Raw genomic sequence first — 9,554 nt, 5'->3', positions numbered from 1 at the left:
AGTCCTGAGCTGGACATTATGAGCATAATGTTGCTTCTGCATTTTAGAAATAAAACCATACGCTCTGGTGACACAGACAGCCTGTTGTCTGGATCCATCACAACATGGCCATACTTTATGTAGTCTTTGTTTTTAATGTGTATATTTGCTAAATATATAGTGCTACATTCAGGCACAATTACCAAGAAACTCTAGTATCAAGTTGACCCCAGTCTCAGCATTTACTCAGTAACTGTCAAGGGCCTGTTTAACTGTCAAGGGCCTGTTTTACATACACATAGAATCTATTGTGTCACATACAATAATACGGATGTGTGATATAAAATATAATGGGACTAAGAGTTTATGCAAACAACACCTCTTTTATCGTTACTTGGATTTTGAACATACAGACTTACGTACGTCATACACAGCTTATTTTATCTCCGTTGCTTGGTGAGATGAGTGAATTACACAAGTGCACTAAAAGCTACATTTGAATATCAAGTTACAATAAAAAAATGTATATTTTATGATCTTGTCTGCCCTGTGTGATAAAATCCTAATATCTAGGCCAGCTGCGAATGCGTCATTTTGTCATTCACCTTTTCCTGATTAGTGTGGACTTTGTGGTGTTTTATAACGTTTGCAGAATATTGCTTCCGCTGAACTTTTGACATTTTCTTTAGCAGTTTTGCATAAAGGATGTCTGCTCTTAAATGTACAAAAGTGACCTACCAGCAGCCATTCATTGACAGGAACCTTCATGAACTACTACTTCTATGGTCAAATTTGATGATTTCATTGACCATCACAGCATATTACACTCACTTACATCCTGAAGAAATATGGCGCCGTATTGGATGGCAGCTGTTTTGCAACCTCCGCCCAACTTAGCTTTTTTGTGATTATTTTGTTGTTTATTTTTACTTTATTTTCAATAAATGTATCCTCTATTACTTCTTACAACCGACAATAACTTTTGAACATCAGATCGGCAGTTACTTACTGTCACGCCCTGACCTTAGATATCTCTGTTTTCTTTATATTTTGGTTAGGTCAGGGTGTGACTATGGTGGGTACTCTATTTTTTTATTGTCTAGGATTTTTGTATGTCTTGGGTTGTTGTAGGTCTAGGGGTTTTTGTATTTCTATGTTTGCCTGATATGGTTCTCAATCAGAGACAGCTGTTTATTGTTGTCTCTGATTGGAGATCATATTTAGGTAGCCATTTCCCTTTAGTGTTTTGTGGGATCTTGTCTATGTGTAGTTGCCTGTCAGCACTCATTTGTATAGCTTCACGGTTTGTTTTGTTATTTTGTTTTTTCGTTCAGTGTTTCATTCTTGAAATAAATAAAAATGTACGCATACCATGCTGCGCCTTGGTCCGATCCTAAAAACGAACATGACACTTACCCCAATTCCGACTTCGACTCACCTGCCCTGGGCTCTCTCTGTAATTCCAATCCAATTTTCGAGCTACCTAAGAGGAAACGTCGGCATTGCAGAGGGAAGGGGGCCGGGGGGGATATGCTACCAACGGGACCGAAACATGGCTCTCGGACAAGATACCCTACATGGCTATCCAACTGGATGGATTCTCCATTCACCTGGCGGACAGGATAGTGGAGTCTGGGAAATCGATGGGGGGAGGGGTTTGCCGCTACATCAACACCAACTGGTGTGCTAACTCCAGCGCGGTGGAAGTGTCGACCCACTGTTCACCCGTGACTGTTGTGTACATTCCACCTCAGGACAAGAAAAACAGCAAACTGTCCCTTAACAAACCGTACAAGGCTATAAACAAGCAAGAAAACCTACAACCAGAGGCTGCTTTTCTGGTTACCAGCGATTTTAATTCCACGTCACTAAAACGTGATGCCCAACTTCTGTCAACTCGTCTCCAACGCCACTAGGGTCGATAATGACCACTGCTATTCTACTCACAAGCAAGCATACAAAGCCCTCCGTTTTCCGCCATAAGCCAAACCAGACCATGAGTCTGTACAACTGCTTCCTGTTTACAAGCAGAAACTCAAACAGGAAGTACCTGTGACTTTCTCCGTTGAGAAATAGTCACCAGAATCAAAGATTATGCTACAGGACTGCTTTGTTATCACTGTTTGTAATATGTTTGGAGACTCCGACAATAATATTGATGAGCTAACCACCTCAAAAGCACTGGATTAACACAAGGTTGGCAATAAACTAAACACAGCGCTATCGTAGACAACCCTGAGTCTATGGTCGAGAACAGGATTAAGTACTAAAATTCTGATGATGACCTCCGAGTCATAAAACTTGTAAAATGACAACAAAGGAATAATGTGGAATCATATTGCACAGTCTCCGACGCCCACAAGTGGCAGGGCTACAGTCCATTATGGATTACAAAGGAAGACCCAACCATGACCTGCCCAACGATTCCTCTCCACCAGACAAACTCAATGCATTGGACAACACCAACATCGTGCAGGGTGTGAGGTCCGTCACCGACCCAGAGGGTGGCTGATCTCGCTCTGGGAGGCCAACGCAAGAAAGGTCTTTAATAAGGTCAACACCCGCAAGGCCGCTAGGCCCAACGGTATTCCAGGGCGCATTCTCAGAGCATGTGCAGAACAGCTGGCAGGCATATTCACGGTAATTTTCATCCTCTCCTTCTCTCAGTCTGTAATCCCCACATGTTTTAAGATGGCCACCATCATTCCTGTCCCCAAGAACTCTAAGGCTTCATGCCACAATGACTACCGCCCTGTAGCACTCACTTCTGTAATCAAGAAGTGCTTTGAGAGGCTGGCACACATTAACTCCACCATCCCAGACACTCTAGACCCGCTCCAATTTGCATACCGCCCCAACAGATCCGTAGATGATGCAATCTCAATTGCTCTCCACACTGCCCTCACCCACCTAGATAAGATGAATACCTACAGTGCCTTGCGAAAGTATTCGGCCCCCTTGAACTTTGCGACCTTTGCCACATTTCAGGCTTCAAACATAAAGATATAAAACTATTATTTTGTGAAGAATCAACAACAAGTGGGACACAATCATGAAGTGGAACAACATTTATTGGATATTTCAAACTTTTTTAACAAATCAAAAACTGAAAAATCGGGCGTGCAAAATTATTCAGCCCCCTTAAGTTAATACTTTGTAGCGCCACCTTTTGCTGCGATTACAGCTGTAAGTCGCTTGGGGTATGTCTCTATCAGTTTTGCACATCGAGAGACTGAATTTTTTCCCCATTCCTCCTTGCAAAACAGCTCGAGCTCAGTGAGGTTGGATGGAGAGCATTTGTGAACAGCAGTTTTCAGTTCTTTCCACAGATTCTCGATTGGATTCAGGTCTGGACTTTGACTTGGCCATTCTAACACCTGGATATGTTTATTTTTGAACCATTCCATTGTAGATTTTGCTTTATGTTTTGGATCATTGTCTTGTTGGAAGACAAATCTCCGTCCCAGTCTCAGGTCTTTTGCAGACTCCATCAGGTTTTCTTCCAGAATGGTCCTGTATTTGGCTCCATCCATCTTCCCATTAATTTTAACCATCTTCCCTGTCCCTGCTGAAGAAAAGCAGGCCCAACCCATGATGCTGCCACCACCATGTTTGACAGTGAGTATGGTGTGTTCAAGGTGATGAGCTGTGTTGCTTTTACGCCAAACATAACGTTTTGAATTTTGCCAAAAAGTTAAATTTTGATTTCATCTGACCAGAGCACCTTCTTCCACATGTTTGGTGTGTCTCCCAGGTGGCCTGTGGCAAAATTTAAACGACACTTTTTATGGATATCTTTAAGAAATGGCTTTCTTCTTGCCACTCTTCCATAAAGGCCAGATTTGTGCAATATACGACTGATTGTTGTCCTATGGACAGAGTCTCCCACCTCAGCTGTAGATCTCTGCAGTTCATCCAGAGTGATCATGGGCCTCTTGGCTGCATCTCTGATCAGTCTTCTCCTTGTATGAGCTGAAAGTTTAGAGGGACGGCCAGGTCTTGGTAGATTTGCAGTGGTCTGATACTCCTTTCAATATTATCGCTTGCACAGTGCTCCTTGGGATGTTTAAAGCTTGGGAAATCTTTTTGTATCCAAATCCGGCTTTAAACTTCTTCACAACAGTATGCTCTCTGCGCTTTTAACGGACCTCTGAGACTATCACAGTGCAGGTGCATTTATACGGAGACTTGATTACACACAGGTGGATTGTATTTATCATCATTAGTCATTTAGGTCAACATTGGATCATTCAGAGATCCTCACTGAACTTCTGGAGAGAGTTTGCTGCACTGAAAGTAAAGGGGCTGAATAATTTTGCACACCCAATTTTTCAGTTTTTGATTTGTTAAAAAAGTTTGAAATATCCAATAAATGTCGTTCCATTTCATGATTGTGTCCCACTTGTTGATTCTTCCCAAAAAAATACAGTTTCATATCTTTATGTTTGAAGCCTGAAATGTGGCAAAAGGTCGCAAAGTTCAAGGGGGCCGAATACTTTCGCAAGGCACTGTATGTTAGAATGCTGTTCACTGACTACAGTACAGGGTTCAACACCATTGTCCCCTCCAAGCTTGTTACCAAGCTTGGGACTCTGGGTTAGGACTCTGAGCACGCACATCTTGTTACGTTACAGCCTTATTCTAAAATTGATTAAATAAAAAAAATCCTCATCAATCTACACACAATACACACAGTGCATGTTAGAGAAAAAACCAAGCCATGAGTTTGAAGGAATTGTCCATAGAGCTCCAAGACAGGGTTGTGATGAGGCACAGATCTGGGGAAGGGTACCAAAACATTTCTGCAGCATTGAAGGACCCCAAGAACACAGTGGCCTCCAGAAGAAGACGTTTTGAACCACCAAGACTCTTCCTAGAGCTGTCACCCCGGCCAAACTGAACAATTAGGGTAGAAGGGCCTTGATCAGGGAGGTGACCTGGAACCCAATCGTCACTCTGACAGAGCTCCAGAGTTCCTCTGTGGAGATGGGAGAACCTTCCAGAAGGACAACCATCTCTGCACCTGATAGCATAATGTATATGTTTAAAGTAATGACTAAAGTATTCCACCCTGAAACTGTAGAACTGTGTGATGTGCTAGAATCATAAAACTATAATCTGATGATGTGTGTAGTTTTAGTCAGAATTAGAACCAGGACATTTTGTTCCTTTTTATCTATGTAAGCAGGGTGCAAGTGTGAAACAAATGATAAGAGGAGCAATCGACAGACAACTTGTGCAACTGTGAAACAAATAACAGGACATTCTGTCCCCACCTGTGGAGTGGAGAAACTGTTCGGCTTGCAGAAAATTATGAAACATGTTGCAGAATATGCTTAACAATGTATGTGTACAGTGAAACAATACACCCCACCTAAAGCGGGGTGGAGTTCTCGACTGATGTGTGTGTATAAAAGATGGGCTCTGAACTTGAGATGGCAGAGCTCTCTGAATAAAGAACTGACCAATTGTAAGCTGAGACTCTGTCTGTTTCTTTGAACTGGATTCATACAACCTTCAGGACACAGACAGAGGTATTTAAAGCAGTTGAATTCAACCATTGAGATTGAAATTCTCTTGACAACACCATTTCAACAATCAGGTCGTTATGGTAGAGTGGCCAGATGGAAGCCACTTCTCAGTAAAAGGCACTTGACAGCCTAGTTGGAGTTTGCCAAAAGGCACCTAAAGGACTCTTAGACCATGAGAAATAAGATTCTCTGGTCTGATGAAACCAAGATTGAACTCTTTGGCTTGAATGCCAAGCGTCACGTCTGGAGGAAACCTGGCACCATCCCTACGGTGAAGCATGGTGGTGGCAGCATCATGCTGTGGGGATGTTTTTCAGTGGCAGGGACTGAGAGACTAGTCAGGATTGAGTGAAATATTACCTTTTTTAAATTTTACCCACTTTTCTCCCCAATTTCGTGGTATCCAATTGTTAGTAGTTACTATCTTGTCTCATCGCTACAACTCCCGTACGGGCTTGGGAGGGACGAAGGCCGAAACCATTCGTCCTCCGAAATACAACCCGACCAAGCCGCACTGCTTCTTAACACAGCGCACATCCAACCCGGAAGCCAGCCACACCAATGTGTCGGAGGAAACATCGTGCACTGTGTCCAGCCCGACACAGGAGTCGCTAGTGCGTGATGAGACAAGGATATCCCTACCGGCCAAACCCTCCGTAACTCGGCCGACGCTAGGCCAGTTGTGCTTCGCCCCATGGACCTCCGGGCGCGGCCCGCTGCGACAGAGCCTGGGCTCGAACCCAGAGTCTCTGGTGGCAGAGATGGCACTGCGGTGGCACTGCGCCACCCTGGAGGCTCCTATAGAGATGAAAACCTGCTCCAGAGCGCTCAGGACCTCAGACTGGGACAAAGGTTCACCTTTCAAGAGGACAACATCCCTGAGAACACACCCAAGACAATACAGGAGTGAATGAAATCTCTGAATCTCCTTGAGTGACCCAACCAGAGCCCGGACTTGAACCTGATCAAACATCTCTGGAGAGACCGGAAAATAGCTGTGCAGCGAATCTCCCCATCCAACCTGACAGAGTTTGAGAGGATCTGCAGTAAAGAATGGGAGAAACTCCCCAAATACAGGTGTGCCAAGCTTGTAGCGTCATACCCAGGAAGACTCGAGGCTGTGATCACAGCCAAAGGTGCTTCAACAAAGTACTGAGTAAAGAGTCTGAATACTTATGTAAATGTGACATTTCAGTTTTTTAAATTTTGTTTTAAATAAATGTGCAAAAATTTCTGAAAACCTGTTTTTGCTTTGTCATTATGGGGTATTGTGATGTGGATTGATGAGGGCAAAAAAAATATTTCATCAATTTTAAAATAAGGCTGTAACGCAACAAGGAAAAAGCCAAGGGATCTGAATACTTTCCGAATGTGCTGTACATTTATACTGACTCTACACACACGCACACCCACTCACATACAAGCTGCTGCTACTCTGTTTATCTTATATCCTGTTGCCTAGTCACCTTACTCATATACATACCTCCATCATTCCAGTGTCCCTGTACAACAGCATGGTATTGGAATTGACCCTGTATATAGTATGCTTATTTTCTTACTTATTGTGTTCTTCATATTTCTTCTTATTTCTTGGGTTCTTTCTAGTATTAAAGTGTTATTGATTATTGCATTGTTGGGTTTTGAGTTTGCAAGAAAGGCATTTCACTGTAAAAAAAAAGTGAAACTTGATTAATGTTAATATTTAAGCCTTTACAACTGACTAGTCATTTATAGGTTTGAACATTACACTGCAGAACAGCACCATTTTTATTTAATTTATATTTAACCTTTATTTAACCAGGTAGGCTAGTTGAGAACAAGTTCTCATTTGCAACTGTGACCTGGCCAAGATAAAGCAAAGCAGTTCGACACATACAACAACACAGAGTTACACAAGGAATAAACAAACATACAATCAATAATACAGTAGAAAGTATCAAAAACAGCATGTGCAAATGAAGTAGGGTAAGAGAGGTAAGGCAATAAATAGGCCATGGTGGCGAAGTAATTACTATATAGCAATTGGAATGATAGAATGTGCAGAAGATGAATGTGCAAGTAGAGATACTGGGGTGCAAAGGAGCAAGATAAATAAATACAGTATGGGGATGAGGTAGATTTGATGGGCTATTTACAGATGAGCTATGTACAGGTGCAGTGATCTGTGAGCTGCTCTGACAGCTGGTGCTTAAAGCTATTGAGGGAGGTAAGAGTCTCCAGCTTTAGTGATTTTTGCAGTTCGTTCCAGTCATTGGCAGCAGAGAACTGGAAGAAGAGGTGGCCAAAGAAAGAATTGACTTTGGGGGTGACCAGTGAGATATACCTGCATGCTACGGGTGGGTGCTGCTATGGTGATCAGTGAGCTGAGATAAGGCGGGGCTTTACCTAGCAGAGACTTGTAGATGACCTGTAGCCAGTGGGTTTGGTGACGAGTATGAAGCGAGGGCCAGCCAACAAGGCGACAGGGTAGCCTAGTGGTTAGAGCGTTGTACTAGAAACCAGAAGATTGCAAGTTCAAATCCCTGAGCTGACAAGGTACAAATCTGTTGTTCTTTCTGAACAGGCAGTTAACCCACTGTTCCAAGGCTGTCATGAAAAATAATAATTTGTTTTTAACTGACTTGCCTAGTTAAATGAAGGTAAAATAAAAAATTAATAAATACAGGTCGCAGTGTGTATAAAACGGATGGCACTGAGATAGACTGCATCCAATTTGTTGAGTAGAGTGTTGGAGGCTATTTTGTAAATGACATCGCCAAAGTCGAGGATCAGTAGGATGGTCAGTTTTACGAGGGTATGTTTGGCAGCATGAGTGAAGGATGCTTTGTTGCGAAATTAGTTTTGGATTGGAGATGCTTAATGTGAGTCTGGAAGGAGAGTTTACAGTCTAACCAGACATCTAGGTATTTGTAGTTGTCCACATATTCTAAGTCAGAACCATCCAGAATAGTGATGCTGGACGGGCGGGCAGGTGCGGGCAGCTATCGGCTGAAGAGCATGCATTTAGTTTTACTTGCATTTAAGAGCAGTTGGAGGCCACGGAAGGAGAGTTGTATGGCATTGAAGCTCATCTGGAGGTTAGTTAACACAGTGTCCAACGAAGGGCCAGAGGTATACAGGGTGTCATCTGCGTAGAGGTGGATCAAAGAATCACCAGCAGCAAGAGCCACATCATTGATGTATACAGAGAAGAGAGTCGGCCCGAGAATTGAACCCTGTGGCACGCCCATAGAGACTGCCAGAGGTCCCAACAACAGGCCCTCCGATTTGACACACGGAACTCTATCAGAGAAGTAGTTGGTGAACCAGGCGAGGCAATCATTTGAGAAACCAAGGCTGTTGAGTTTGCAAATAAGAATGTTGTGATTGACAGAGTCGAAAGCCAGGTCGATGAATACGGCTGCACAGTAATGTCTCTTATCGGTTATGATATCGTTTAGGACCTTGAGCGTGGCTGTGGTGCACCCATGACCAGCTCTGAAACCAGATTGCATTGTGGAGAAGGTACGGTGGGATTCGAAATGGTCGGTAATCTGTTTGTTAACTTGCCTTTCAAAGACCTTAGAAAGGCAGGGTAGAATAGCAGTTTGGGTCGAGAGTGTCTTCCCCTTTGAAGAGGGGGGTGACCACGGCAGCTTTCCAATCTATGGGAATCTCAGACGATACGAAAGGGAGGTTGAACAGGCTAGTAATAGGGGTTGCAACAATTTCGGCAGATCATTTTAGAAAGAGAGGGTCCAGATTGTCTAGCCCGGTTGATTTTTAGGGGTCCAGATTTTGCAGCTCTTTCAGAACATCAGCTATCTGGATGTGGGTGAAGGAGAAGTGGGGGAGGTTTGGGAGAGTTGCTGTGGGGAGCTCAGGGCTGTTGCCTGGGGTAGGGGTGGCCAGGTGGAAAGCATGTCCGGCCGTTGAAAAATGCTTATTGAAATTCTCAATTATAGTGAATTTATCGGTAAATCAAAGGTCACTTCCTCATTGAGAATTAAGGCTAACCTTGACATGAACCCTAACTATTTGCATGCGCATTATTTCTGGGGAAAG

Source organism: Oncorhynchus masou, chromosome 29 (assembly GCF_036934945.1).
Source record: "Oncorhynchus masou masou isolate Uvic2021 chromosome 29, UVic_Omas_1.1, whole genome shotgun sequence".
Classification (NCBI taxonomy): domain Eukaryota; kingdom Metazoa; phylum Chordata; class Actinopteri; order Salmoniformes; family Salmonidae; genus Oncorhynchus; species Oncorhynchus masou.
This window is presented reverse-complemented; position numbering follows the sequence as displayed.